The sequence below is a fragment of the Argopecten irradians genome, unplaced genomic scaffold, assembly GCF_041381155.1.
Source record: "Argopecten irradians isolate NY unplaced genomic scaffold, Ai_NY scaffold_0119, whole genome shotgun sequence".
Taxonomy (NCBI): Eukaryota; Metazoa; Mollusca; class Bivalvia; order Pectinida; family Pectinidae; genus Argopecten; species Argopecten irradians.
This window is the reverse complement of record NW_027187586.1, coordinates 33,047-40,384: the sequence shown is the minus strand read 5'-3', so window position 1 is coordinate 40,384 and position 7,338 is coordinate 33,047.

The window sequence follows — 7,338 nt, the reverse complement described above, 5'->3', positions numbered from 1 at the left end:
TTGCGTTCCATATGTTTTTTTTTGTAATGAGAGATTCGTAAAATTAATATTACCGTGCATCATTTCGTCTGCTTCAAGAGTTCGTTTGACGTTTGCCGACCATCAGTCCCTGCAGTACCCATGAAGAGGAAAAAAGAGGAAATGTAAGATGTTTACGGTACTTTTTGTAATTATAGCTTGGAGCAAAAACATCGCATCGAGATAATTGTTGTTGTAACGATTAGACTCGATCGATGTAAATGTGAATGGTTATTTATGAATGGAGACTTTTATTTAACCGATTTCTTGGGTATTCATTGATCATTCCCAAGGCCTATTCAATACTCCATAGCACTAAGTCAGTGTAATTTAATCATGTCATCAGGGGGTTTTGGATACATTAATTGAGGTAGTCTAGAGTAGCTGAATCTCTCTACACCCCACAGAAAAGAAAGGGTTGGGTTCATGCTACCGCAGAACTCTCGTGGCTAAAGTTGACTGAAAACTAAATTCAAACTGTTGAGGCGAGGGTCAGTTGAGAAGCAGTTATGTCAACCATAAGCAACCTGCTTATGTAATCTTAAATGCAAATGGTTGCCATGTTTCCCCTGGGAGGAGGCGGGGTTTTGAAAAACAAAAGTATGAGACTGCCAACACTCAGAAAACTGATGTCTGACAAATTGAACTTGTATTAACAAGGACTTTATAGGCCTAAGCTTATTCTAAAACCAATAATAAATACAGCATTTTAACTGATTTACAGACATGCATTCTTATGAAAAGTTATTAAATTGGCAATCATTGAAAAAATTACTTTTGGAAGTTGAGTCCATTATCATGGTAACTGTTGTTTAACCTGTCTTTTTGACTGGTGTATTGTTTCTTTGATGCTGGAGGTAGGTAGGGATTACAGGTTTCATGTTGTGGTAGTAGACTAAAGGTTACACATTGTGCACACGGTGTGAACTACGAGTGGACACGGAGTGCACGAGGTTTCGACTACAGGTAGACACGGAGTGCACGAGGTTTAGACTACAGGTAGACACGGAGTGCACGAGGTTTAGACTACAGGTAGACACGGAGTGCACAAGATTTAGACTACAGGTAGACACGGAGTGCACTACGTGTGAACACGGTGTCCACTACAGGTGGACATCGTGTCCAGGTAAAATGTCCACTACATCAAGACCACAGACAGACTAGATGATGTGCCACAGAGATGTGAGAAAATATGTATTTATTCTGCAGTCTATATGGACTTTGACAGATAGAAATATTTATTGCGATCAGAAACATAATATTTATTGCAACATAAAATTGCCGTTAATTACTGGAAATCATTCGTACTGTAATGTTTATTTGAATAGATACATATAAAGTAAAATGTATCAATATATATTATCATACAATTTAATTTATAAATAAGGACGTTTATTAGAAGTTATAAAAGCAAATTAACTGCGTACGGTAAACCACGGTAAACCACGTACTGGTTATGTCTCATCAATGGATAGTTCAAGTCCGCATTTTCCCAGTAAAAACTATTTTTCTTAGCTAGTGATATGTAGTTTAAAGATGAAATTCTTTTTCGAACGCATAAAGTGATGAACCTTGCAGGGAGTAAGATTTTCAGTGTTAGCAAATCGTCGCCCAAGAGATATTTTGATCGGCAAAATATTTTGATAAAAAAGGATATATTGATGGGCATAATAAAAGCAAGGACATCATGATAAACATAAACAAATTAAATTCTTCATAAGATGTTTAACTATGTATGCATGGAATATAGTTTTCTAAACGGCAAGGTGCGCGAAATAGTTTTAATCCTGTCAAATGTATAATACGTATACATTTACTACATAGAACCTGGCGCGTTGCAAAGCATTGAAAATATGTGAAATCGTTCATAGACGTTAAAAATCGGCATTCGTCCATAGACGTTAAAAATCGGCATTAGAAATAACATTTTATTGTGTCAACCGATTGAGGAACCTGTAAGCACTGGTTTATAGAAAGCAAAAATTTAGTATCAACACTGTTCAAAGTACCGATCGGAAAAATGTAGGTCACATGCCTGATAATAAATTAAACAGACAATCAAAATAAATCCAACTTCTACCCATTTAAACTGTAGATTCATAGTTGTTGATTAGATTCTGAATTTGTCACAATTATTTTAATTCTAGAAACTCTGATAATTTGGCAATATCCTATTATGACCTTCTTTACAATATGTGATCCATACATGTATACATAGTATATTGTACACTTAAAATATGCCTGCTCGAAAGGTAGACCCCTAGGCTAGGACTGCAGTTGCCATGGTCACTTGGACTTCATACTGTTCCATCAACCACACGGATATGATAATCTAAATTACCTAACATTGGTCAGAGTGGGGCCTTCTTTGGGCACCCTTCAATATGTTCAGTCAAGTGTATCACAGACTAACAACACCTGTATAAATGAAGTACCTTATCCCAACCCCAGGAGGTCCATTTATAGCATGCTGTACTTAGGCGGCAGCCTCTCTACATATACATTGTACTCATCACACAAATATGAACAGTACGTTATACAACAATGGTAGTCAATAGGGATATGTATTTTAACTGGTAGTGCATTTTAATTTATTTGATAATGAAGCTTTATATATTAAAATAAAAAATAATCAAAATACCAAGTGTATAATTAACTAAAACATTTATTTCAAAATTATTGGAAAATCATATTTCATCCAATATCTTTTCATTAATTTAATTTTTTTTACACTGGCTTTTTACATATATCAGAAACCTGATTATCATGACTATGTATATAAAATACCATATTACAATGTTGAATAAGTACATAATCTAAATTAATTTTGATTATAATATATACATGTATTATTGGTAAATTCAAGGTTGTGACAGACATGCTTGATTTACGCATTGTACAGCTCCCGTCAGCTCCACTTCAAGGCTGTCTGTCATGACAATAATTGAGGTGTATTCAGCATCACTTACTATATGTTTTGCCAGCTAGTTTTTACCTCATCCCAATCTACCCCCGCCCCTCCCCGGGAAATGGTGTTCATGTTTACCCAGGCTCTACAACAAACATGTACATGTATCTAATAAGAATGGTACTTTTGTGTTTCAAACTCACAAACCTATATGATTTTTAAAAGGTAAAGTGTATTTGTTTGTCTTAACAAACTTCCATTGAAACAATTCTGAAATCACATATTATATAAAGATACTGCCTCCATTCTCATAAAGCTGTGCAAACACAGAAGACAACGATTCTGCCCTCTGGCAATCTATCGATGGTCACCTTGAGGTTACCTGTATAGCTGGATACTGTGGCTTACCTGTAATGTTTGACAAGTTATAATTATTGGACCATGACGCAATATACGGTCAACCGATAACTTGCGGGGTTGGGATCATAAACATATTTGTGTTTACCGGTAATTAAGAATTAAAACAAACTGAATTGGGTACTTGTTAGGTAGACTATAGCTACGTCATAAAGTTTGAAGTGGATTTATTCTGCATGCTCTTTTAAAGACGTTCAGTTTTTAATAAAGAATATGTAATTAAGCTATTTTTTCGTACAATAATTTTTAGAACTTGATATAGCAAAGAAAAATATTATAAAAGTGTATATTTTATGAAAGACGATCTACAAGGGTGTCGCTAGAAAACCGATTGATAGGGACCAAATCTTTTTATTTAAAAGCTATGTATTACCCGGTATATGATTGTATTACTAATAGCTTAAATTATATAAGAACAAGTGTCTCAAAAGCACAATAGGACTGGTTTTTGCCGTAGCTGCAAGATTGTAGCTCAAAAGACTTTTAGACAGAAAATGGTGTCGTCTTAGTAGGCCGGGTACGAATATTCGTTCTAGTTTTTGCCGCAATTCAAAGTTGTTTTTGACTTATATTTACTATTTTCATGTAAAATTTAATGCAATTTACCCATAAAACATTGACTTTTGAAAACGTAATATAGAAAATTTAAGATATGAAATGGAAACTACTGATATAACATTAAATAGACATATACTTAATGAATACAAATTAATCTTTATTACTTTTGCGGTGAAAAGGTTTTATTCATGTATACTGAAAAAATATCGTATTATATAGTACATTAAATTGTAGATGTTGTAATTTAAAAAAAGAAACACTAAAAAATTATAACTATGTATTATTTCAAATTGAAGAACGTATTCTTCCCCGATCCCTAACTATAACACATAACCTTGTCTATCTAAGTCTGAACGTACCTGGACACCATGTCCACCTGTAGTGGACACCGTGTTCACACGTAGTGCACTCCGTGTCTACCTGTAGTCTAAATCTTGTGCACTCCGTGTCTACCTGTAGTCTAAATCTTGTGCACTCCGTGTCTACCTGTAGTCTAAACGTAGTGCACTCCGTGTCTACCTGTTGTCTAAACCTCGTGCACTCCGTGTGCACAAGGGTGTAACCTTTAGTCTACTACCAACTGTAGGTAGGGATTACAGGTTTCATGTTGGGGACACCAGAGGAGTTCCTCGATCATGAGGCAGGAATGTGAATTTTCTGACTAGTAAATGTCTTTGTATAAAGTGTCAACAGGTGAAACTTGTGTTTACTGAATTGATCTTTCTGTTGGGTTTGGTATTAAAACCTCAATCCCCAGTGATTATACAAACACACACACACCCCAACAGTAAGTTTTACCTAAAGTTCACACAACATAGTGGCGGGCTGATAATCAAAAATAAGTTGATATATGTCCTTTCCGATTCAAAGTATCAATTATGAAGAGTATCCACAATCGCAAATCAAATTGGTACAATGTATGAAGTGGACTTAACTTTGACATATATGGGGGTAGTTTAACAGATATCCTTTCATTCTTTTCTCGGTTCCTATTAAATCTACTCTAATTCTCGTCAGAAAATGAAACATATGAGTATTTTAATTATGACTTTTGTGTGAATATTCCATATCCACAGAAAATATAACACTGAAAAGTAAATTACAATAACAAATTTTGATTTCCAAAATTTTATTTACCTGCATGAAACTGAATACAATTAAATCTCTATATCAGTTGTGAAAAATAGAGGGTGCAGGGAATGGATGTTGCGAGGTTCATTCATAAATATAATGCTGACTCTAGTTTGATGATTGAAGTACATGTATATTTTACAAATATTTCATTTTCTTTGTTTTTGTACCAAATCTGACTTTCTGATTGGCCGATTCTTCTTCTTCATACGAAACTAAAAGCAAGATGACTATAGTCTGTTTCAGAAAAAACCCCATCTAAAAATGGTCTAAAATAACGGCGCCCCCCCTTGGTCATTTACCCGCACCCGGCGCCCTCATTAGGGAAAATACAGTATTTTTTTCCATGTGTATTTCCATAAGTACTAATTATAAGACCTGTGGCTTAAAATCCACATGCATGTTGACAGTTCTGCGATCGGCACTTCCAATAGTTGGTTGTCTCAGATGACATCACAAATCATTGGAACTCAAGTAAGGTAAGTCATAGAAAAAAAAATTGTCGTCAAAAAGATGTGAAGATTGTTTTCATTAATTTTACTCTTTAGAGACAAAATATAAGCAAAAACTAAACTGATAAATGTTTAAATTGGACATACAAATGTTTCTAGCATATTGTCTCATTTTCTATGTCCTTTCTGTTTTTATCACCTTTAACACTATGCAGTACAAATCACACCGACCCGCTACATTTACACTTCTCCCCCTGTTTTTCTTCAGATTTTCCTAAATTCCAACCCGATATTTCCATAGGTTCCACAGTCAGCTGAGTGACAGTGACCATTTTTAACACTATACTTTATTACAAACCATCACCGACTCGCTCCTTTTACATATGTTAAAATCATACAGTACTTTTACTGTTAAGGAAAAACCTATTTTCTATTTATTTTCATTCTGACATCCTCAAATCATTTCCAACAAAAGACAGCCCCTTTAAAGTGCGCTGTATAGTAAATTAATTTTCTACCTTGAAGACCTTTTTGTTATGGAAAACTAAAGAAAGAGGTCAACTGACATTTGGTGATAGCTGTCATATCCACCATGATCAATACTTTTTATCTTTTTCTTAGTGCATAGTTCATTACCGCTTGGCTACCTGAAGTGTTCAGAATGTAATGGGTAAAAGGCCATTATCTCTCAGTGCTAAAGCCATAATATCAGCCAGTTCATTCAAAGTAGTATTTTCTATCAATACAGGTAATATACTCTGTCTTTTGTTTGTCTGCTCTCAAATATTTTAAATCTCCTGGTAGTACCGTTCTGTTGTCATATATATGACGGCTAGATACTGGTGGGTACACATCATAAAGACATATGCTAACTATATAGTTATGTTTTATTCATCAAAATGTCTACGCAGATAAGAAGTATTTATTTAGTATTTAATAAGTTCATAGTGCTGGCCTCTGGTGTGTTGTGTATTGGCCAAGGCCAATGACTATATGCCAGCCTGCAACATTGAACAGTGGCATCATTTAACTACGCCTGTAGTTGTTAATAGCCTACAACACAAAGTATAATTGGGGGGAATTCTAAACCATGGCCCTTTGTGATCAATGGTGATTATGCTATATAATTGCAGTAAAATTGGACATACAATATTTTGTGGAAGAATGCGAATCTTGGTGCATGGAGCAGTTCTTTAATAACGCAGGTCGTGCTTTAAGCCATATAAAATGGCCAAGTCAGTTAGTATGGCGTTGTCTGGTGATCAAATCTAGCGCAAATGAAGATGATTAACTACAAATAACTGCAGTGGTATTGGATTGTGTACTGATTACGGTGTGAGACCTTCGTGCTGTAATTGTTTCTCAGTAATTCACACCTGTTTACAGGTATGGTGATTTCAATGACCAGACTCCATGTTCAGTAGTGTTAATGATCAGATTAAATTTTGATGCCATGCGAGGAGTTGGTCACTATGTAAAGGTACATGTCCATGGCTACCGGTATGAGGTAATGGTAAATCTAACGCGACAGTCATCCTTGGAGAACTGTATATAACCATTCATATTAAGTATTATCTTAAGCTTCATGATCAGAATCAGACAGCTTTAACAACGTGTTGTCTGTCAGCGGTGTGAGGATCACAGTAAACCTGAATTACACCATGTATTTCACAAAGTAAAAAGACTTCCGATCCGAGATATTTCACAAAAGGAAAACAATTCTGATCCAAGATATTTCACAAAAGAAAACAATTCAGATCCGAGATATTTCTCAAAAGGAAATCAATTCTGATCCGAGATATTTCACAAAGGAAATCATTCTTATTGAGATATTTCACTAAAGGAAAACAATTC